Below are 25,263 nucleotides of genomic sequence, written 5' to 3'. Positions count from 1 at the left end.
TACTAACAATTGGGTGCTTATGACAAGATTTGTAGAACTCCCCACAAACTAGTCGATCCTGACCTAGTAATACTCATGGAATCATATCTTAGAGGTAACGTCCCAAACTCTACCATCATCATGTCTGGACATGTCCAGTCTCAGGAATGGCCCACCGGAAGTGGTGTACAGTCAGTCAGGGGGGAGTTTGTCTGGGAATTTTCAACAATAATTCTGGACTCCATGAAGTCTCATAACATCCGGACACACATGGAATAGGAAATACCTTGCTGTTTTTACCTACCAGACTCGGCCCCAGCTGATGAATCCTCATCCTCATTCCTCATGTTGAACACCATTTGAAGGAAATACTGAGGTGGCGAGAGCTCAGCATGTACTCTGGGTGGGGGACTGCAATGTCCATTGCTAAAAATTGCTTAATAGCGCAACTACTGACCAAGCTGGCTGAGCCACTCGGTTTCTGACCCCATCACAACCTTGACCCCATCACAACCTTGACCCAAAACATGCATAAAAAAGCTCAAATCAAGCAGTGAGAGTGATTACCCTTGACGTCAAGGAAGCATCTGATTTAGTGTGGCATCAAGGAGCCCTAGTAAAACTGAAGAAAATGGGAATGGGGAGGAACACACTCGACTGGCTAGAATCATACATAGCACAAAGGAAGATGTAGTTCTTGGATGTCAATGATCTCAGTTCAAGGAAAGCACTGCAGGAATTCCTCAGGGTAGTATCCTATACCCAGCCATCTTCAACAGCTTCGTCAATGGCCTTCCTTCTGTTGTAAGGTCTGAAGCAAGGATTTCACATTCGTCAGTTAACATCTACAGCATCGTTCTTGACAACTAGTATGCCGAAGTAGTCTGCATCCGTATGCAGGAAGACCTGATCAACATTCTGGTTTGGACTAATAAATAGCAAGCAACATTTGTGCCACACAAGTCCCAGGCAATGACCATCCCCAACCAGAGAATCTAACCATCTACCCTTGACATTCAGTGGCATAAATATTGTTGAATTCACCCGCTGTCAATATGCTGGTGGATATCATTGACTTGAAAATGAATTAGACCAGCTATATAAATAATATGGCTCCAAAAACAGGTCAGAAGCTGCAAATTCTATTGTGAGCAGCTCGCCTGACTCCCCAGAGCCTGTCTGCATCCACAAGGCACAAGTCAGAAATATGCTGGAATACTCTCCACTTGCCTGGATGAATGCCCCTCCATTGACAGTCAAGAGGCTTGACACCATCCAGGGCAAAGCAGCCAATTTGATTGGCACCTCCCACCACCTTCAGCATTCACTCTCTCCACCGCTGATGCATAGTGACAGCACCGTGTACAGTTTCTAGATGTACTGCAGCAACTCCTTCTACAGCACCTTCCAAACCCACAACTTCTATCTAGAAGAACAAGGGCAGCAGATGCATGGAAACCCCACCTACAAGTTCCCCTCCAAGTCGCACATCATTCCTTCATTGTACCTAGGTCACAAGTCTGGAAGCCTCTCCCTAACAGCGCTGTGTATGTATTGACACCATATGGACTTAGTCGTTCATGAAGATGACCCACCACCACTTTCCGGAGATCAATTAGGGATAGGCTATAAAAATGCTGGCCTAGCCAGTGATGTCCACATCCCATGAAAAGAATAAACAAAAAGGTAGAATGGCAGCCAGGTGGATATGCAGCCTTACTGGAATAATACTTGGACTCCAAGAGTTAAGCTATGAGGAAGGATTAAATAAACTGAGTGTATTCCCTGGAATTTTGAAAATTAAGAGTTGCTTTGATCACAGTTTTTAAGGGGAACAGATGGGCTAGATAGAAATTATTTCTGCTAGTTGGGGGGTGTAGGACTAGCGTGCTAGGGCCTAGAAAATAGAGCTAGACCTTCAGTAAAATTAAGAAACAATTTTTAATGCAAAAGATAGTAGAAGTTTGGAACTTATTTCAACAAATGATTGATGCTAGATAACTTATTAATTTTAAAATTAAGATTGGATTTTCATTAATCAATGATATTAAGGAATTATGGAGAAAGGATGGATGCAAGTAAGTTGCAGGCCAGCCATGATCTTATTGAATGATGGAATGACCTACTCCTGTTCCTACATTCTTCTGTTTTATAACAAATGAAGCCTTTTTATTTTGGCAAATGCGGCACTGATTTGCACATCAAATACCTCAGGAACTATTCTGATTTATGACCAGATGTTTTCTTTTGTAGGTATTCGCTGAAGGATAAATGTTGGCCAGGCCATCCAGATAAACTGCTGCTGTTTTTCAAATAATGCATCATCCATCTTGAGAAGGCAGGCACTTGTTATGGAGTTACAACAAAAAGTTTAATTCTTGAGATTAAATCAGAAAATACTCGTCAGTCAGCACTTGTGGAGAATGAAGTATAATTAATATTTCAGGTTGATGTTCTTTCATCAGAACATTTGTTTTTACATTTCTAGGCTGAGTCGGAACAATTCATAATCCCAATTCTAATGACTGCACAGTTATGCAGTATTTGCCCTTGAGGCTCATATATGAATTACAGTCACTTGGAAGAGATACAAGGGGGCAAGCAACACCCATGGAATTCTTCCATAATACAGGATCAAACCTTTAGGAAAGGAAAAATAAAAGGAAGCTGACTGTAATATTTGTGTATGCATAGCCAAGTAAGCTTTTAAGTGGAAGAAACGCTATACTGACTGTAAAACAAAGCAAGAAAACACAGAGATTGTTTTTCATTGAAGCAACCTAATTTAAAAAGAAATAAAGCTGTTCAAAGCTAAGTTTTAAATGAAGGAATACCACGTTGCTGTGTTTCTATCACAATTTTGTCAATCTTGCACTTAAAGTTTGGTTTTAAATGTTTGTTAGGCTGAAGATTGAAGGCTACAGGTTAAGAATATTTGCACTTTCTTCCTTCTGAAATCAACCAACCGTGCAAAAAAGGAAACTTATTAGATGGCTCAAGGCAATTTTTAAAATCGGTTAGATTCTTCAAATGAAGATTTTAATGATTTTTCAGATGTGTAGTGGGCCCTAATCGCTTTATTACTGCAGTTATTAAAGTGATTAATTTTTAAATGCAAGTTTAAAGTAAAATACTGCAGACATTGGAAATCTGAAACAAAAACAAAATAAGAGAAACAGCAGAGCAGTAGGAATTCATGATTTTTCAACAAATGCAGAAAATAGACAACATTGAAGATTTATTTGGTTGTCTGGAAAGCAACATTTTAAATGATCTACAATGAATCCTTTAGTGTTGAGTAAAAGGTGAAACTTGTATTTATATGGAATGTATATTTTTCAGAAAAATTTTAGCATTAATGTGCAAGTCATTTTACTTCAATGAGATGGGGTAAGAGTGAATTGGAAAGAAGCTTACAACCCTCCCAGTAAGTGGTGGGGGGAGGGGGTGTTGTTGTCCTGTGGGAAGCTAGGCTTGTGACATGGATAGAGCTAGCGTGAGAGAAACTAGTTGAATGCAAATGAATAATGGGGAACAAATAGCTACTAGCAGGAAAGGGTATAATGTAAAGCAACACTTACTGCAAGTGGCTTGGAAAGGTGAAACAGAGCTTAGTACTCATTTGGGAATTTTTTGAATAGACATGTCTCGTTCTCTGAATGTTGTTTTAAAGGGGCAGAGAAGAATTGTCTTATTGTTACGATGTGTTCCAGTGGTGTTGTATTAGTGGAGGTAGGGGTATAATGAATTGAGTAATGAGAAGTGCATACCAGGATTCAAAGCTTTAAACACTGGAGTAAAGTAGCAGAGGACTTTTTTTTTATTGCGTCGTGCTTCACGTGCCTGTGTCTTTATTACAGCTTGCTCTATATGGCACAATTTAGTTTGTTCGCATGAACATGGTGGTTTATTATTCCTTTAAATGTTACAGGAATTTTATTTCTGTGGAAATAAACTAAACCATGATATTTTTAAAGCTCATTAGTTTTATTTAACAGAAATTTTGCTATTTATAACATGTAATTATCTGAGTAAAAAATCGTGCTATCATTGTAAAATTGAGCTTAGATGGTGAATTTGAGAGGGAGTGTCATGCTAGAATGTGCTGGTGGAGCATGAGAGGGAAGAACACTCTTGCTAAGAAATACCTGTTTTTGTTGAAGCAAGGGGAGGAAAACAAATCACTAGCATTCATATTCTATTCATCTTTCTTGACTGAAGTTTCAGTCAGATTATGCCTCTGTCCTCAGACTAACATTTTAGCCAGATGTAACAAAACTGAGAAAGCTTTTGGAAAGTACATTTTCAGTTATCAGAGCCCTGAAATATCGAGCACTATTTATCCCTCTCTATCTCTTGGACCTGTTCATATTTATATTGGAACCATCATTATCTGCTTTTTTGGTTTTCCCCTAGAATTTTCACAGAACAAAACTATGGTATATTTCTTCATGATACAGCTTTCATTTTTTAAACTTTTTTAAGTTAGTTTCCTTCTCTTAGTGAATACTCCAATTGTTTGAGGTATTTTTCATTTCTATGGCAAAAATGTTGCTGTGTCATGCATAGAAAAATTTCACCATTCATGATTGTGATACACATTGCTTTATGCAGGAAATAGTAGTGATTTCAACATATGTGGCCTATGGACTGAAAGGAGGTTCATTCTGTTTTGCTCCTAGTTATTGTCATTTTCTTCCTGCCTTACTTGTATGACACACTTCAACAAAATGAAAAATATTCGTAGTGGAAAATAATGGTTTGTACTTCAGTCGTAAGCTTCATAAAATACTAAAGTTATTGCTATTGGCAAGTTGTTTTGTTGATCCATTCATCATGGCTTGCGATTTGATTGGAATGGTGAAAATGTATAAAAGATATTATTTGTTTTGCTTAGAGTGCATGTGACTTGCACAGTAAATTCCATTATCCTTGGCAAGAAACAAACTCAAGCTGTTGATAGTACAGATGGACCCGTAAACCAGAAATCTTAATTTACTATTTTGGTCTTGAGTGCAGCCACATTTCTGAGATTTTATGCAATTATGTTTGTCATTGGTGTCTGGTCCCTTAGTTTTTCCAACTGATTCTCAATTGCTTTGAAACTTAACTCCTGAAACTTAAGAACTCTGAATTTTCAAAGCAAATTCTACAAATGCTGGAAATCTAAAATAAAAACAAGAAATGCACAGAAGGTCTGACAGCATCTGTGCAGAGAAACCGAGTTAAACTCTTGGGTTAATTGACTGACATGTTAATTCTGCTTCTCCATCCGCTAAATGTTTTTAGCCATTTCTGTTTTTATTTTTAATTTTCAAACTTGACATTTGCCAATGCAAATAGTTTCATTTTTATCCAAATAGTAATGACTTCTCCAGACTTTCACTAACCAAATATAAGAACAAAAACATAATTATATCAGGCAGTGAAGTTGAATAGTTTGGACTATCAGCATGTATTAAGTTTTAAAGTTTATTTATTAGTGTCACAAAAAGGCTTACCTTAACACTGTAATGAAGTTACTGTGAAAATCCCGAACTCACCACACTCTGGCACCAGTTTGGGTACACTAAGGGAGAATTTAACATGGCCAATGCACCTAACCAGCACATCTTTCGGACTGTGGGAGGAAACCAGAGAACATTGAAGAAACCCATGTAGACACAGGGAAAGTGTGCAGACTCCGCATAGAAAATGACCCAAGTTGGGAATCGAACCCAGATCCCTGGTGCTGTGAGACAGCAGTGCTAACCACAGTGCCACCCTACAGATATTACAGATTTGACATGAAGCAACCCATGCCACTTTTGCTCATTTGTATTTTTGTCTGCACGACAGTGGTTTCGCCCTCTATTTTTGATGATTTTCACAGATATAGGTATCTTTTAATCTGCAAATAACAATTAAACTTGCTAGTTCAAGCAATATTTGCTTAATTTAGTTACCTTTTATGAACTTGAAGGTAAGTTTAAAAAACTTCTTAATTTAGCAGAATAATGCATTTTGCCCTGTATGGTATAATAATAATGTATCACCTGATTCAACATAGAAATACCATGGGTAGAAAAATAAAACGGAGTATATTAAATTTCCACAGCCACGTAGGGGAGTACAATGCTGAACAGATACCAGAACTGTCCCATAATGAAGAATGAATGAAAGAACTTTGCAGGATTATGAAGTGGAAATGTGAGGTTATAGAAGAACAAAAACAGCCCGTGAAACAGGCCCTTCGGCCCAACGAGCCCGCGCCGCCATTTTAACACTGGCAGTCCCCCCCCTCCACCCATGACCCTTATCTATTGTTTTATGGCCATCCACATTGAGGGAAATTAATTTAGGGACAATTTATTACTTCCAGTCAGCCTAATAGCACATCTTTGGGGTGTGGGAGGAAACACCTGGAGAAAACCCACGCAAGCACGGGGAGAAGGCGCAAACTCTCCCAGACACCGGCCCAAATCCATGTGTCTGCACAGCAAACAGTGATAGTCACTGAGCTGTCTTGTTGTCCAGCATTTGGTCCAGTCAGTTAATCTATTTTTGTGGTGACGACTGAGGCATGAATGTTGGCCAGTACCTGGGAGAGCTTCCTGCTATACTTCATAGGGTCTTAATGTACACCTGAGATGGATGATAGGGTCGTGATTTTATCTGAAAGATAACATTTTTCAGCATATAACTCTTTAATCCTGTATCAAGGAATTAATCTACATTTTCTCAAAGAAAGAACAAGAACAGCCCAGGAACAGGCCCTTCGGCCGAACAAGCCCGCGCCACCATTTTAACATTACCAGTCCCCCTCCACCCATGACCCTTATCTATTGTTTTATGGCAATCCACATTGAGGGAAACTAATTTAGGGACAATTTATTACTTCCAATCAGCCTAATAGCACATCTTTGGGGTGTAGGAGGAAACCGGAGCACCCGGAGAAAATCCACGCAAGCACGGGGAGAATGCGCAAACTGCTACAGACACTGGCCCAAATCCATGTGCCCAAATCAAGTTTGAGAGGGAGTCTTGAACCTACAATCCTCTGACTTAAGGCAAGTATGACATAGACCAAGATGACACTGATCATTGAGTCAAAAACAGAAATTGCTACAAATAAGTTTAAGTTTATTAATTAGTGTCACAAGTAGGCTTACATTAACATGCAATGAAGTTACTGTGAGAATGTCCTAGTCGCCATACTCAGGTGCCTGGGTACAGTGAGGAAGAAATTAGTACGGCCAGTGCACTTTACCAGAACGTCTTTCAGACTGGGAGGAAACCGGAGCACCAGGAGAAAACCCAAACAGTCACAGGGAGAAAATGCAGACTCGGCACAGTGACCCAAGCTGGGAATCAAACAGGTCCCTGGTGCTGTGAGGCAGCAGTGCTAACCACTGTATCACCATACCACCATGCTGTCTGTACTGAGTCTATACTGAGTAGATCAAGTAGCATCTGTGAAGAGAGAAGAACAGTAAAGATTTTAGATAATTTTTCAACAAAACTGAGCAAGCTTTGACAAAGGGTATCTGGACTCAAAAGGTCAGCTGTTTTCTTATAGATGCTGCCACAGATGCTGAGATTTTCCAGCGTTTTTTCTTTTGGTTTCAGATTCCAGCATCCACAGTAATTTGCTTTTATCCGGAATACATCTGTTATAGACAGCCTGATGTGCAGGAGGCATCATTGGCTATAGCAGCTTTTTAGCATATTGATAAATGCGATCCTGTAGCTAAAGGGCATGTTGAGAGAGGGAATGGGTGACCACCCGGCAGTTAAATGAGCAGTTAGGTAATGGAGGAGTCCCTGAGTTGCATTTCATTCTCCAAACAATATTTATTTCTGAATATTAGTGAGAATGGTCTCTCTGGATGTAGCTGGACCTAATTCCATGGTTGGAAGAAGATTGGAAAAGCAATAATGATAGAGAATTTGATAATTAAGGTTAATTAATTAGTGGATGAACAAATTTACAAAGAAATTACAGAGGTGCAAGAATTGTACAGTAGTTACAATAGGGGATTTGAATTATCTCATATAATGGGATAGCAATAACATATGAAAAAGAGCAACTGGTCTGAGAATAAGGGTGGTTAAACTTTCTGAACCTAAGAACCAAGTATGATCATTCTCATTGATTGGAGAGTAGCAAGTCACGGACAACCTTTAGAGGCACATTTTTGTACTACTCTTTGCAAACCTTTTTGAGGAAAACCTTTTGAAGCTATTGTATATCTTCCAGGCTTCCTTCACATAATCCAGATAATGGCAATCCAGATAATGTTTTCCTGAGAATGTCAGAGCTAGCGCATGCTCATTGCTTGACTGACTTTATCAGCTTTTCTCTTCTTTTGTGGAAAATCAGCCCACCTATTTGTGGCCATTTCCTTGTAACTCAATCAACCTGTGTTAGGAAATTAGCCTTGCTTCCTTTCTGGACACCTTCAAAAACTTGGAGCAGGACTGACAAAAGCGACAGGGCTATAAGTTGGGTGGTAGCTAATTAGCTGTCTATATTTTCATTTTGGAGATGTGTGTGTCGCTGGCTAGGCTAGCATTTATTGCCAATCTCTAGTTGCCCTTCAGAAAGTGGTGGTTGGCTGCCTTCCTGAATTGCTGCCATCTTTGAGGTATAAGAACACTCACAGTGCTGTGAGAGAGGAAGTTCTAGGATTTTGACCCAGTGCCAGTGAAGGTGCAGCGATATATTTCCATCTTCCTTTGTGTTAGGTATGACTCCAACATTCCTATTGACTCCATTGTTGCTCACACTCCTTGATGCCACATTCAGTCAAATGCTGCTTTGACATCAAGGGCAGTCACCTCATCTCTGGAATTTAGCTCTTTTGTCCCATGTTTGAACCAAGGCTGTAATGAGCTCAAGGGCTGAATGATCCTGGTAGAACCCAAGCTAAGCATCAATGGTGAGATTACTGCTAAGCAAGTGTCACTTGATAGTGCTGTTGATGACTGTTTCCATTACTTTACTGATGATTGTCAGGTCCCATTGCCTTTGCAGCATACAGCTGTTTCTTGATACCATGGAGTGAATTGAATTGGCTGAGGACTGACATATATGATGTGGGGAACTCCAGAAGAGGCTAAAATGGATCATCCACTTGGCACTTCTGGCTGAAATTTGTTTTAAATGCTTCCGCCTTCTCTTTATGACTGATGTGACAGGTTGCTCCATCATTGAGGATGGGGAGATTTGTGGAGCCACCTCCTCCAGTGAGTTTTTTAATTATCCACCAGCATTCACGACTGAATGTGGCAGGACTGCAGAGCTTAGATCTGATAATGTTGGTTGTGGAATTGCTTAGCTCTTTCCACAGAGGTGATGTGGTATGTTTCACCTTCTCAAAGAGCTGGGTAAGTTATGGATAGCCTGTAATTTCTAAAGATTGATAACACTAGTTGGAAGAGGTTAATTCTGTGCATACTGTTGGACCTAGCATGGAAGTTTGCAGATTGATATCTTTGCCTATTTATAGAAACAGCCATTTCTCTTTGAACAAAATGTTGGGAAAATCTGAACTTGACCTTGAATGTTCATTCCTCATTTTAGTTCCTCCAACAGGTTTTCAAAACCCAACCTTGCAATCATCTAACCATTACCACCTTATCAAATTTACTCTTTTGGTCCTTGGTATTGTTCTACATTATGACTTCTTAATACAAAGCTGGAGATCGATAATCTGATTGTTATAATGGTTGAAATACAGCAGCATCATCAGAACAGCAATGTCCATAGGAGATGTTCCATCCCATAACATTTGGTAATGTTTCAAACTCCAAAAATGTACTCTTGGGCAAACAAGGGGTATATTTGCATTGTTAGATTGTGTGATTTTCAACTTCTGTGTCTTTGCTGACAGGTTATCTACCATTTACATTATTTTTACTTTTTAAAATTTGTTTAGGGAAAGTGTACATCAGTGGCAGGCCCTGCATTTATTGCCCATCAGAAGCATGTAATACATATTGCCACTTTTTTTGCTTTTTGTTGACTTGTATAGAATTTTTAAATTGAGTGGTGAGTTTTCTTTTAATATGAAATCGCCTGTTCAGATATTATATAGGTTTGGGGTGCTTGGTTGCATTTTTCTTACGAAGAACCTTTCAGATGTCGGGGGTGGGGTAGTCCTTGTGCACTTATGAAACCCTACTCCCCCTTTCTTGCTTGTTGTTCCTTCACCTCCACTGGCAATGGCTACGACTAAATCCTTCCTTGTCCTGCTACTGTAAATGATAGCTCAGGCTGGTGGCTCTTACTGCTGTAAATGATGGCTGGCTTGTTTCAAGAGCCCAGTTCTTTGTTGTAGTCTCCAGTAATGTTGTGGACTGTTTATTCCTGAACTTTAACACTCTCCACCACAGTTAAGAAAAAGAAAATCAACAAAATACCTGAATAGGTGGTGAAGGGAAGAAAGACCATGAATCAGAATGGGGAGAGGTACTGTTAATGTGTACAAAGGCATACAATCTTCGCTTTGCAAATTTGCAGTCAGACATGTCTATTTCAAAGGGTAGCTGAATTTCACTTGGGTTCTTCTAACTGGCAGTCAAAGTGAGTTGTAGTTTGTTGACATTCTCTTTTTTCATCCTTGATCATCCATTGACAGGCCTGTTTGATTTCCTGTCTCAATTCAAATGTGGATAAATTATCTGAATCTCTAACCTGTTCTGCACTTGTCACTAAAAGGATTGCTCCTGTGCCCATCGTATATTTTGTACACAGGACGCATGAACACTATTTCAAGACAGATGAAGTGGGAAGAAATAAGGAAGGGGGAAAAGAGAAAACAATGGAAGTCCAAGGAAAAATTGCTGAGGGGCTGAATAGGAACTTGACAAGATGTGGAGTGCGGAGGGAAGTAGAAAAAAAAGCAGTGGAGAAAGAATCAGAACATGAGGGAAGCACAAGTGAAAGGAGGAAAAGGGAAGAAAGATGGTGAGGGAGAGAGAATGACATTGTGGAGCTAGTTGTAAGAAAAATGTTATTTTTTAATCCTCGTTCTTGACTTTATACTTGAAAAATCTGTTGCTTCAAATCTTCACAGATCGCTCCAAAAGTTAGCGATCACCGTACACCAAGCTTAGGAACCATTTCCAGGTTTTCAAAGCTTGCAGAGGGATTTGGACCAACTAGAAAAATGGCAAATGGAATTTAACGCAGACAAATGTGAGGTATTGCGCTTTGGAAGGACAAACCAAAATAGAATGTACAGGGTAAATGATAGGACTCTGAAGAGTGCAGATGAATAGAGGGACCTGGGAATACAGGTACAGAATTCCCTAAAGGTGACTTCACAGGTGGATAGGGTCGTAAAGAGTGCTTTTGGTACATTGGCCTTTATAAATTGGAGTATCGAGTATAAAAGTTGGAGTGTTATGGTAAGGTTATATAAGGCATTGGTGAGGCCGAATTTAGAGTATTGTGTAAAGCTTTGGTCACATAGTTACAGGAAGGATGTAAATAAGGTTGAAAAAGTGCAGAGAAGGTTCACAAGGATGTTGCTGGGACTTAAGCTGAGTTACAGAGAGAGATTGAATAGGTTAGGACTTTATTCCCTGGAGCGTAGAAGAATGAGGGGAGATTTGATAGAGGTGTATAAGATTTTGATGGGTATAGATAGAGTGAATACAAGCAGGCTTTTTCCACTAAGGCTAGGGGAGAAAAAAAACAGAGGGCATGGGTTAAAGGTGAAAGGAGAAAAGTTTAAAGGAACTATTAAGGGGGCCTTCTTCATGCAGAGAGTGGTGGGAGCGTGGAATGAGCAGGCGGATAAAGTGGTAAATGCGGGGTCACTTTTGACATTTAAGAAAAACTTGGACAGGTACATGGATGAGGGGGGTGTGGATGGATGTGATCCAAGTGCAGGTCAGTGGGACGAGGCAAAAAATGGTTTGGCTCAGACAAGAAGGACCAAAATGTCTGTTTCTGAGCTGTAAATTTTCTGTGGTTCTTTTCTATGGTTCTGTTTCCAAGGTTCAGGGAACAGTGGCTGATTGGGGCTTAATTGTCTGAAAGTATTCTGTATCTGCTGTTAGATATGGAATCATCCAGATATACTTTACAATGCCATGCAGAAGGGGAACCTGGCCAATGATTCAGATTTCAATCTGGATGTTGCCTTACCAAAATTGTGTAATCGCTTCTAAGACTTTCTGATTCTTGATTTGCAGTGCTGGCCACAAGTGTTCGCATATTAGATACATGATGGTTTGGATGGCTACTAAGCTCTCCCTATTTTTTTCCAATGATAAATTTTGAGTGCTGTTCCAGTGCAGAATCTCCAGATTTTATGGATCTGTACTCGTTGTAAATTGGTTTAAAATTGTCAAAACCTATTTCATTATCAAGAGTCTCTGCACCATGTAGGAAGAAGCAACTCTGAACTTAAATCATTCAGAGCTGGATTTGAACTGTACCATAGCTATGACCTGAATGGATCATTTGGGGTCTTTTCAATGATCCATGAATGATAGCAGTTTGACTCAGCAGTGGGTGCATTTGTGCTGCTGCCTGCCTGTTAGAAATGATCTTGGATCTCCATATGAGTGGAGATAAGAAATAACAAGGGGAAGAAGACACTGGTGGGAATAGTCTGCAAGCTTCCTAACAATAGTTATACTGGAGGACTGCAAATAAATCAGGAGATAATGATGGCATGTTTAAAAAACAGGCAGTATGTTGATCATGTGACTTTCATCTTCCCATGGATTGGGAAAATCAAATTGGCGTATGTAGCCATGAGGAAGAGTTCATAGTGTATTTTTGGGACCATTTCCTCAAACAATGTGTTGCTGATCCAAGTAGGGATCAAGCTATTTAGGATCTGGTAACGAGGCAGGTTTAATAACTAATCTCACAGCAAAAGATCCCCTAGGAAACAGTAACCATAACATAGTAGAATTTAGCATTCAGTTTGAGAATGGGAAATTTGTGTCAGGAGCAACCATGCTAAATTTAAGTAAGGTAATTGCAAGAAATGAGGGCAGAGTTGGCTGGAATAGACCGGGAAAGGAATTTAGCAGGAAAGTTGGTTGATCAGCAATGGTAGACATTTACGGAAATTGTCTTAACTCACAACTAAGGTATACCCCAGTGAGGAAGAAGGATTAGAGGAAGGGGATAAAACAACCATGGTTAACTGAGGAAGTTGAGGATAATATTAAAGGAAAGAAAGAACATACAAGCTAACAAGGATTAGTGGTGAGCCAGAGGATTGGAAAAGTTTTAAAGACCAACAGAAGACGACTAAAACATAATTAAAGCAAGAGAAGATAAACTGAGGGCAAACTAGCAAGTAATAAAAAATGAATAGTAAGGGCTTCTTTAAATATATGAAAAGGAAGAGAAAGGGCAAGGTGAACACAAGCCCCTTAGAGAATAAGACTGGGAAAGTAATAACCGGGAACCAGGAAATGGCAAAATAGTTAAATTAGTACTTTGCATCATTTTTCATGGTGGAAAACACAAATAGCATTCCAAAAATACTAAATAATCAAGGGGTGGAAGGGATGAGAGAAAATAAATATAATATCTATCACTAGAGGAAAAAAGTACTCTACAAACTAATGAGGATAAAGGCCAACAAGTCTCTGGACTGATGGGTTGTAACCTATGATATTAAAGGAAATAGCTACAGAGATAATAGATGCATTATCATCCCAGGTATCCTTAAATTCTGGAAAACTGTCAATTTAACACCTCTATTCAAAAACATGGAGACTAAAAGTAGTAACTATAGACCAGTTAGGTTAAGATCTGCTATTGGGAAAATATTAGAATCCATTACAAAGGATGTCACAGCAGAACATCTGGAAATGTATTATAAAGCAGAGTCAACAAGGCTTCATGAAGATGAGATCACGTCTGACAAATTTATTATAATTCTTTGAGGTGGTAAGGGAACAGGATAGATAAAGGCAAGATAAAGTTGCTGTAATATATTGGATTTCCAAAAAGTACTTGATAAGGCACTGTACAAAAGGCTGCTTAATAAAATAAGAGCCTGTGTTGTTGGGGGTAGTATATGAGCATTGATAGAGGATTGGCTTACTGAGATGGGATGAGAGGGACCTTTTCAGGAAAGCATTCAGTAACGACTGGAGTGCCACAAGGATCAGTGATGGGGCCACAATTATTTATAAAATGCATTAATGAATTGAATGAACATAAGAAATAGGAGCAGGAGTAGGCCATCTAGCCCTTCGAGCCTGCCCGCCATTCAATAAGATCATGGCTGATCTGTCGTGGCTCAGTTCCACATTCCTGCCCTCTCCCCATAACCCTTAATCCCCTCTCTTATCAAAAACCCATCAACCCGCGTCTTAAAAATATTTAGCGAGGCAGCCTCCACCACTTCAACGGGCAGAGAATTCCAGAGATTCACCACCCTTTGAGTGAAGAAGTTCCTCCTCAACTCCGTTCTAAACCGCATCCCCCTTTATCTTGAGGCTGTGGCCTCTAGTCCTACTGTCCTTTCTGAGCGGGAAGAGTCTCTCCACCTCTATCCTATCCATCCCATTCATCATCTTATATGTCTCAATGAGATCTCCCCTCATTAACGAGTACAAGCCTAGTTTATTCAGCCTCTCCTCATAGCTCAACCCCCTCAACTCCGGTATCAGCCTAGTAAACCTCCTCTGCACTCCCTCCAAGGCCAAAATATACTTGCGTAAGTGCGGCGACCAAAACTGCACACAGTACTCCAGCTGCAGCCTCACCAATGCCCTATACAGCTGCAGCAAGACCTCCCTACTTTTATATTCAATCCCCCTCGCTATGAAGGCCAGCATCCCATTAGCCTTCTTGACCACCTGCTGCACCTGCAAGCTGGGTTTTTGCGACTCATGCACAAGGACCCCGAGGTCCCTCTGCACCGTTGCCTGCTGCAGTTTTTCGCCATGTAAGTAATAATCCTTCCTACCCTTATTCCTACCAAAGTCGGTGCTGGGGCCTCAGCTATTTACCATTTACATAGATGATCTGGAGGAGGGGACCGAGTGTATGGTGTTGAAATTTGCTAATGACAGCAAGATTGGTGGAACGGCAAATTGCGCAAATGAAGGAAGTGAATGGACAGTTGCCATGTTTCTGGATGACACAAGAATAGGTGGGCAGGCAAGTGGTGAAGATGACAGTGTCTACAGGGGGATATAGACAGGTTAAGTGAGTGGGCAAAAATTTGGCAGGAATACAGTGGAGGAAAATGTGAAGTTATGCGGTTTGGTAGGAAGAACAAAGGAGCCGAATATTGTTTAAATGGAGAAAACTGCAGCATTGAGAAATTTGGGGGTCCTCATGAATAAATCACAAGTTAGGATGCAAGTTTGGCAAGTAATAGGGAAGGGTAATGAAATGTTAGCCTTTACTTCAAAGGGAATGGAGTATAAAAATAGAGAATTGCTAAAACTATACAAGGCACTAATTAGACCGCACATGGAATACTGTGAACAATTTTGATCCCATTATCTAATGAAAGATATGCTGGCATTGGAGACAATCCAGAGAAGGTTCACTGGTTGATCCCAAGTACGGAAGGATTTCCTTATGAGGAGAAGTTGAATAGATTGGATCTGTTGGAGTGTAGAAGAATGAGAGGCAACCTTATTGAGACACATAGGATTCTCATAGGGCTTGACAGGGTAGATGCTGTGAGGATGCTTTCCTTGGGGGAGAATTAGGACCAGAGGGTATAATCTCAATGTAACTGGTCACCCATTTAAGACTGAGATGAAGAGGAATTTTTTCTGAGGGTTGTGAATCTGGAATTCTTGACCACAGAGGGCTTTAGAGGCTGGATTGTTACGTATGTTCAAAGCTGAGATAGATTTCTAATCAGTTTGAGAATCAAAGGTTATAAGGATAATGGGGGAGAGTGGAATTCAGAATTATCAAACCGGATCAGTCATGATTTAATTGAATGGCAGAGCAGACTTGGTGGCTGAATGGTCTACTTCTACTCCTATGTCTTATAGTCTTCTGGATGTCTATGAGATAAAGCAGAGCTCGGCTCAATTTCAGATAGCAGCAGTTGTCATGTAAGTTTCAACTTAGCATGTTCTGTTCAAGATTGCATAACTGGGGCTCTTGCCCTACTCCCCTGATGTGTTTGGTGGCCTGATAATTTTGTGCGCTCTGGCAGCACTTGCATGTAAAAGGCAAGCTATTGGCAATAGTCAGATTGCTTCTGGTTAGCTCACTGGGAGAATAGAAAATCTGGCATGGAGCTGGTTGTCATTAGATCTGCAGGATCATCTTTAAAGAAGGGGCAACGAGGAATTAGAAGTGAAGTGGAACAGCTGGGAAGTTTCTGCAGCATCAAAGAGATCAAGAAATTAAAAATCTTAATGTTCATAATTCATAAGAGATTATGCAAAAAACTAGTGCCAGTCCTGTCTTCCAGTTTTCCTTTGGCTGCGGCTAATGCTAAAAAATGTCACTAGCTGAGTTGTATCAACTATGGTTTGCAGGTAGTTTGAAGTAGATAGAATTACAGATCAAGACGAAAATGCCATTGTCAGCTACCCCAATTTGCATACGTTAATTTGTTTTTGGTGAGAGAATGGCTGTCTGAATTGAGATCTACCTGATAAACAGATCAGACTCCACGTATACACTAACAATTACCAGCTCTTCCTCACCACCACCTCTCTAATCTAATCCACTGTGTCTGATTTTTCATGCTGTTTTGTCTGAAATCCAGTAAGTAAACAGTGCAGTGGTGAATTGAAAATTAACCTGTTGAAGGCCTTCAATAGCTGTATTTATTTTCAACATTTTGGTTTTAGATTTGGATGAATTACATAGAAAGGTGTGTGCAGACATATTAACATGGAGTGAGAGAGACCTTTAGACTAGGTGATTTACCTCAAGCAAAACAAAAGCTAATATTTGTAAAAACAGAGCATGTGTTGAAAAGGCTAGCGAGAATTTCAGGATTGTTTAAATTCCAATACACAATTGCAGCCTAGATTTACTCAGGCACCTTGAATTTGTTACCTTCTACAGGGAATCTGTGATGATCAGGGAGAGTTCACAGGCAAGCTCATCAGACAGTTGGATCAAAGAATTCCCTCAGGCAGCAAACTATCAGGTAAGAAGCAAGGAGTGAAATACAGATTGAGACATACACGTGGTTTCAGGGTAAATATCCGATCACAAACTTTGTAAAGAAAACTTTTAAAAAATTACAATTTTAAGTGTTCTTCTAACGGACTGAGATCTCATATTTGTAAAATTGAGTGTTCGGGGCCAGAGAACTTGTTCGACATTAATTATGATTTAGCATATCATTAAAAACTTGGTACCACCGATTAAACAGGCTGTAGTGTTTGTATTGCATTATTACATTGAAAATAGTGTATCAGGAGTAAAGAGTCCTGAAAAATCAATGATTTCTAATGGGTTTTATATGCGGAGATGACAGCAGTGCACCCTGGGAGAAACAGGGCATCACTGGCAGCACTTTCTGCACTTAAGTTGTGTGTATGCTAGACATTGCTGTTAATTTTCAATTTTAAGTGAGCAACAACATAGACTGACGGACTCACCATTATTACTATTGCAAATTCTGAGCCTTTTTTGCCCTTGTCCACTTGATATATACTAATATTATATAGCCAAGAAACATTTGAAGCGTAGAATTGAGTAACTTTCTGATTATTGAGAAACTATTTGTACTTCATGGGAGGACGCCTACATTTCAAGGACAGATTTCTGCAAGATACTCTGGAAGTTGCAAAAAAAGAAGTGTTAGAAATATTCCAGATAGCATTATTGGAGAGAGAAAAGTAATGTTTCAGGTCAATAACCTTTCTGTACATTTGAGCTAAAATCCAAGAACTTTAGTTCCCAATTTAATGCCTGAAAATTCTGAAGATACTTGACAGGCCAAACAACATCTGAGGAGTGAGAAATAATGTTTCAGTTTGATGATCTTTCATCAGAACTGATGAAACCCCAATCATTAATTCTGTTTCTCCCTCCACAGATGCTGCCTGACCTGCAAAGAAACAAAGACAATCAAAGTCTAGTTAGGAACTGGAGGCTATGATAGAAAATCGGTGAAGTTTTTTTCTGGAGGGAAATATTCATCTCCAAGGAAAGATATGTTGACAAGGTACAATATTTCAGAAGTGACTATGTCAAACTAGATTGTGTTTGTTAGTTAATTAGTATTCTTATAATACCAAGGTAAGAAACGTAAACTTTAATTCCACCATGGGATTGCAAAAGAGAAATGCATATTGTGCATTAAATATCCTATCAGAAAGTTGACCTTCCTTTTCTTTTTATGCCGTTTAAATTCAGTGCAGCAGTGTAATGCAGAATGTACCAATAACTAGAATAGAATTCAGTTTCTCAGCAAAACCACTTTTTTTAAGAAGTGATGTTTTTCCTTGAAAACCATGCACTAGCTGCATGTGACCTCCCCTTGGGCTTAGCTGTTTGACTTTCTTTCCTGTAATGACCTTAAATGTGTGGCACATCACACAGCCAAGAACATTTAAAAAAAACAAATATGCAAATTTTGCTTTTGTATGCAAGTTTATTTGTTCTGTCATATTCCAACTAAACTTCTTTCGTCTATAGTCTGCAATGACAGAAACAATTGACATTTCCTGAATGTGTTCAGAACTGCAATTAAACATTATTTCCCAGAAAATCATGCTGCTTGGGTTGGTCAGATATTTGATAGAAAATGAATACATTGAAGATTAATTACATCATTTGCTGCTTTCAGTAAATGCTAAGCAAAAAACAAACTGAAAAGAATAGGAATACAAACTTGTCACATGTTTATATGGGACTGGATACCTGTGGCACAAAATCCCCAGTCTGCTCATGGCAAAAAAAACAGTCAGTTGTTGCACTGATGTGCATTTGATCGCCCAGTAAATAGGCCACATCCTAACTTTAGCCCTCATTTGATTGGGGAAAAATAATATAAATTTGTTTCAGGTGGGTGCACCAAGTTAAGCTGTGGCTTTGCTTTTTATGTAAGTTCTGTCTGTGTGAAAATTAATGTGCATGTTTGCTGGAGGTAGAAATGTAAGTGAGTCACTTTGTGAATGGTGGTTTGAGCCTCAAGATATCTATCTACACAACCTCATTTAAATTACATGCTTATATATAACTAGAAATGTAGCAAGCTGTTATTGCTCTTCCAGACAATTGGGTCATAGGAATTTAATAGCCTATTCGAGGCTGCAAACATTCCACCTCCAAAAATGTGTATCATCCGATGCAAATTAAAAGTCTGGGAGATGAATTTAGTACAGTTTAACTCACTTTATACCTAAATATTTCAAGGAAGTGCATTACTTTCACTGTGATTTGCCAAGTTAAATTTAACCTAATTGGGGAAAGAGTTATATATTATTGAAGCTTTTACATTGCATGCTTTGAATTGTTTTGTGTAGGCTGCAATTTTTTTACTCCCCAAAAATAATGGGAATACAAAGGTTTTCTTTCAGCGTGTATGTATTTGTTTCTAAGTGCTGATGTAGGTGTGTGGCTCTTTTGTGACTTTCTTTTAGTAAAGTGTCTGTAGTAAAGGCAATGTAGTAAAACATTTCTGTATACTAGCCATTTTAGAAACGCAAACAGAGTTCTATTTTTTTTCTGGAATACATGTCATCAAAAGTATCTTGACTCACTTGTCAGGGGAATCAAACTTTAAGCCTGTATTCATAAGTAGGCAACAGATACAGACACATATCTGGAGTCATTGTGGTACACCTGCAAGGCTAAGAGAAATGTGAACAGCACTTTCAGAGAACTAGTTGCACTGTAGTTTAGGAGCATAGAGGCAGAAAGGAAGTGAGTGACGAGAAAACTATGCAGATAATGCAGGAATCACCTTGAGTCCTGCTTGCCAATTAGTTTTCTGTGTTGGATGCTAGTGAGTGTTGGTGCCCTGGAAGAGTACAGTCAAATCCAAGATTGCATCACAGGTGACTGCTGTAAAGCAGAGGAGGAAGAAGAGCGGTAGTAATAGGTGATTTATCAGTAAGGGGAACAGGTGGGCATTTCTGTTGCCATAGATATAACTCCAGGATGGTATGGTGCTTCCCTGGTGCCAGAGTCATAGAATCCCTAGAAATGCAGAAGGAGCCCATTCCACCCATCAAATTTGTACTGACTCTGCAATAGAGCATCCCACCCAGGCACTATCCCCATAAGCCACATATATATGTTATTCTCCCTAACCTACTAAGCCCTGGACACCAAGGGGCAGTTTCCCATAACCAATCCACCGAACTTGTACATCTTTGGACTGTGGCACCTGGAGGAAACCCATGCAGACATGGAAAGGATGTGCATGCTCCACAAAGGCAGTTGCTCAGGGCCTGAATAGAATCCTGGTCCCTGGTGCTGTGAGGCACTGTGCCACTGTGCTGCCTAATGCCATGAAGGGATGCAGCATGGCTGCAGGACATTCTTTTGGGGAAAGATGCTCTGCCAGAGATTGTGATCTTTGTTGGAATAATGACTAGAAAAGGGAATGAAGTCCTAAATCAGAGATTTTAGAGAATAGAACCACAGAAAATTACAGTTCAGAAACAGGCCTTTTGGCTCTTTTTGTCTGTGCCGAACCATTTTTTGCCTAGTCCCACTGACTTGCACTTGGACCATATCCATCCACACCCCTCTCATCCATGTACCTGTCCAAGTTTTTCTTAAATGTCAAAAGTGACCCCGCACTTACCACTTTATCCGCCTGCTCATTCCACACACCCACCACTCTCTGCGCGAAGAAGGCCCCCTTAATATTCCCTTTAAACTTTTCTCCTTTCACCCTTAACCCATGCTCTCTGTTTTTTCCTCTCCCCTAGCCTTAGTGGAAAAAGCCTGCTTGTATTCACTCTATCTATACCCATCAAAATCTTATACACCTCTATCAAATCTCCCCTCATTCTTCTATGCTCTAGGGAATAAAGTCCTAACCTTTCCAATCTCTCTCTGTAACTCAGCATCTCAAGTCCCGGCAACATCCTTGTGAACCTTCTCTGCACTCTTTCAACCTTATTTACATCCTTCCTGTAACTAGGTGACCAAAACTGTACACAATACTCTAAATTCGGCCTCACCAATGCCTTATATAACCTTACCATAACACTCCAACTTTTATACTAGATACTCCGATGTATAAAAGCACTCTTTACGACCCTATCCACCTGTGATGTCACTTTTAGGGAATTCTGTACCTGCATTCCCAGATCCCTCTGTTCAGCTGCACTCCATTTACCTTGTACGTTCTACTTTGTTTGTCCTTCCAAAGTGCAATACCTCATGTTTTTCTGTGTTAAATTCCATTTGCCATTTTTCAGCCCATTTTTCTAGTTGGTCTAAAGCCCTCTGCAAGCTTTTAAAACCTTCCTCACTGTCCACTACACCTCCAGTTTTTGTATCATCAGTAAATTTGCTGATCCAATTTACCACATTATCATCCAGATCATTGATATAGATGACAAACAACAATGGACCCAACACCGATCCCTGCGGCACACCACTTGTCACAGGTCTCCACTCAGAGAAGCAATCCTCCACAACCACTGTCTGGCTTCTTCCATTGAGCCAGTGTCTAATCCAATTTACTACCTCCCCATGTACACCTAGTGACTGAACCTTCCTAACTAACCTCCCATGAGGGACCTTATCAAAGGCCTTGCTGAAATCCAGGTACACAACACCCACCGCCTTCCCTTTGTCCACTTTCCTGGTAACCTTCTCGAAAAACTCTATTAGATTGGTCAAACATGACCTACCATGCACAAAGCCACGTTGACTCTCCCTACCTGTCTATCCAAATATTTGTAGATCCTATCCCTTATCACACCTTCCAATAACTTGCCCACCATCAACGTCAAACTAACTGGCCTATAAGTTCCTGGATTTCTTTTGGAACCTTTTTTAACATGAACATGAGCCACCGTCCAGTCATCCGGCACCTCCCCCGTGAATACTGACAATTTAAATATGTCTGCCAGGGCCCCTGCAAGTTCAACACTAGCATCCCTCAAGGTCCATGGGAATACCATGTCTGGTCCTGGGGATTTATCCACTCTGATTTGCCTCAAGTCAGCCAGCACCTCCTCCCCTGTGATCTGTAAAGGTTCCATGACCTCCCTACCTGTTTGCCCTATTTCCATAGACTCCATGTCCGTTTCCTCAGTAAATATGGATGCAAAAAACCCATTTAGTATCTCCCCCATCTCTTTTGGTTCCATAACCATTAGGAAAGAGATTGTATAGCAGGACTTCTAAAGCAGTAATTTTGGGATTGCTCCCATGTGCAGGTTAGTCTAGAATTAGGAGAATTGAGCGATTTAAAAACTTAGCTGGAAAGCTGATGTGGAACGGAGAGCATCAGATTTCTGTGTCATTGGCACAGGTTCTGGGAAAAGTGTGACTTGTAAAGCTACAGTCTACATCTGAATAGGACTGGGATGAATATCCTCACAGAGAGATTTGCCATGCTTATGGAGCGTGTTCAATTGACTGTCAGAGGACTGGGAACCTGAGGGCAAATTCAGAGCAAGGAAGGGAAAATTGCGAATTAGTGAGTGATTCTGAAAGACAGAAAAAACACAGGTTAAAAAAAGTATTTCACACTGTTAAAAGATGCGTATAACAAATAAAATAGATGAACTGAGGGCATGTGGCAGGATGATAATATCACTATAATGGCAAATTGGCTTAAGGAGGGGCAAAAATGGTAGCTGAACATCCCTGGATATGGAGTTTTCAGGCAGAACAGAGAGGGGATAATCATGTGGAGATGCAGCATTATTGGTTAAGGAGTGATGATATACTAAATGAAGCATCAAATGAGATGGGGCAGCCACACTTTTAGGATTGTACTACAGACCTCCAAAAAAGTGGAAGGGAGTTAGAAGAGCAAATATGTAGCCTAATTTATGATTGCAAAATCAATAAGGCAGTAATCATTGGCGACTTCAACTACCCTAAAATAATTGAGGTACAAACTGTGTGAAAAGCGTGGAGTGCACAAAATTCTTGCACTTCATTCTTCATTCTAAACTTTTCAGCTGGCATGTAACTCCTTTGAACTAGGACAACATCTCACCTTAGAGAGATTCCCTGTATTAGATTCGTTGTTCAAACTCCATGACTCTTACTGAGTAAGGCTGGTCTTAAAGTGAATATCATCTCATCCCTCCTGCTTTAACTCCCTTTTGCAATGCTTATTTACTAGCTTAGTTTATACAAGTGAATAGAAAATAACCTATCAAAATCAGACAAATAATTACATTTGTATTTGGTCCTGAATTCTATTACATATTATATACATAGATTCAATCATTATAAATCAAGACTTTGAGGAGGGTTTCTTTTTCTGGCTTAATTTTTTTAGATTGAGATTCTTCCACAGTATTGACGTTAACAAGAACTGTAAATAAATATCCCTTTTGGCACAAGTATTTGACTGCTATTTGCTTCAACAGAGACATCACTTATGTCTATAACAGGTTGATCTGGTATTTTGGTGCTTATGGATTTGAAAACATTTCTTGGTGGCAACACTGACTGCAGGAGCATTTCTTAAATGGTCCATCTGTTTATGAACAATCCATCCTTGTGTGTTAATTTTGGTTGAAAGGGGTCCAGTCTCAGAAACAATTCCGGGGATCCAATTTGGTTCACTAAAGTTTTTCATGTATATGGTTTCATCCATCATAAATTTCCATGCTCTACTGTGTGAAACTTGGCTTGTTTTATGATTACCTGGACTGGTCCGTACCCTCCCTAGAAAATTTGGAAACAGGTGACTCAGTCTTGTTCTGAGATGACATTTCATTAGCAATTCTGCTGGTGGAACTTCTGTTGTTGCATGTGGGCTGGTGCAGTAACTCAGAATGAAGCGTGAGACTTTGGCATCTAAGATTCCTCCTGACAGTTTCAAAGCTTTCGCAACTAGTCCGTTGGGTGCTGGGTGGTGAAGTGTGGTTCTGATGTATTCAATACTGTTGGGCTTGTGAAGTTTTGAAATTTAGCATTTGCGAATAAGCTTCTATTGTCTGAAACTTGACTTCAGGTATGGTGTGCATCAATCATGAGTAAAAAATTGCGTCCAAGAATGGACCAAAATAGTTGATGTGGATCCATGCTCATGGCTGGCCAAGCCATTCCCAGGGCTGTTTTGGGGCTATAGTTGGCAACTTTTGCTTCAGTTGGCAGAGTTAACATTGATTGACTAGCTTGCTGGTATCTGCATCAATGCCAGGCCACCAGACATAACTTCCGGTGAGCAGCATCATCTTAAGAGATGCCAGGATGAATGCTGTATAATTCAATAATGAACAGCTGTCTGCCTGGTGCAGGAACAAACAGCTACTCTTGCTCTTTTAGAGTATGATGTGATCCTGACAATTCACTTTTGCAGATAAAGAATGGTTTCATTTTATTGGAAACTGGCTCATTTGTTCATCCTGTAAGTATCTTGTCTCTCTTACTTTGGACAGATGTGTATCTTATTTGGTCCAATTATTGATCTGCTTCACACAGGCTGTTATGTCTACAATATTTCATGTCAAGACAATTTTTTGGAGTGCAGCAGTACATGTGATATTTTCTTGGAAAGGTAGGCAGCTAAGAGTATCCGCATTTGCTTTTGTCCTAGGACAGTGTTTGAAAGTACATTTGTATGCACACAGAATTAATGTCCATCGTTGAATTCTTGCTGAAGCTATTGGCAAGATAGCCTTGGCCTTTCTGAGTCATTGTCCATCTCAAGACAACACCACACCTACGCTATGTGGAGAGGCATCAAAGGTCAATATCAGCTCTTCAGATGGGTCATAGTGCACTAACAGGTTTGAGAAATGCAACAATTGTTTCACTCTGTTGAAAGCCACTTCCTAATGAGCCTTCCAGGACCAATGTCGGTGTTTCTTGAGCAGAATATGCAAGGTGGGGGAGGGTCAATGCAGTTGCTACATTTGATTAAAAACTGCCTATAGTAGTTTCCCATCTCCAAAAGCAATTTGGGTTTGGTTATGTTTGTGGGGAAAGTTCCTCCTTTATCACCTTGACCTTTTCATCCATGGCATGCAATCCTTGTGTATCAACACAACAGGTTGCTCACTTTGGTGGCTTGAAAGGTGAACTTCTGTTTCTAGAGGTGGACTCTAGCGTCCTGAAATATCTTTAAAACTTTTAAGTTTTGCTAGATGGTTTGTGTGTGTGTGTGTGTCTGCACTTGAAAGATCTCTGACCAATTCAAATTGACTTCTTTAAGTCCGTAT

The 25,263-nt window shown here is 39.9% G+C and overlaps 1 protein-coding gene across 6 annotated transcripts in view; it reads left to right on the top strand.

The window, feature by feature from the left end:
• Positions 1 to 25,263, top strand: part of dagla (diacylglycerol lipase, alpha) — a 379,214-nt gene that overhangs the window by 4,953 nt on the left and 348,998 nt on the right. For 2 of the 6 annotated variants that reach the window (XM_080190324.1, XM_080190326.1), the window contains exons 2-3: positions 17,000 to 17,084; positions 17,982 to 18,110. The exons of 1 other annotated variant lie outside the window; for it this stretch is intronic. The gene's annotated coding sequence lies outside the window, so the exon portion shown is untranslated. Of the gene's footprint in view, positions 1 to 16,999; positions 17,085 to 17,981; positions 18,111 to 24,785; positions 24,832 to 25,263 lie in introns of those variants that run through there. 3 more of the 6 variants (XM_080190325.1, XM_080190328.1, XM_080190332.1) reach the window with 3 other exon arrangements.

Source organism: Carcharhinus amblyrhynchos, chromosome 6 (genome assembly GCF_965287045.1).
Source record: "Carcharhinus amblyrhynchos chromosome 6, sCarAmb.v2.hapA, whole genome shotgun sequence".
Lineage (NCBI taxonomy): Eukaryota > Metazoa > Chordata > Chondrichthyes > Carcharhiniformes > Carcharhinidae > Carcharhinus > Carcharhinus amblyrhynchos.
Note: the sequence above shows the minus strand (reverse complement) of the source record. Positions and strands in the feature narration are given on the sequence as shown.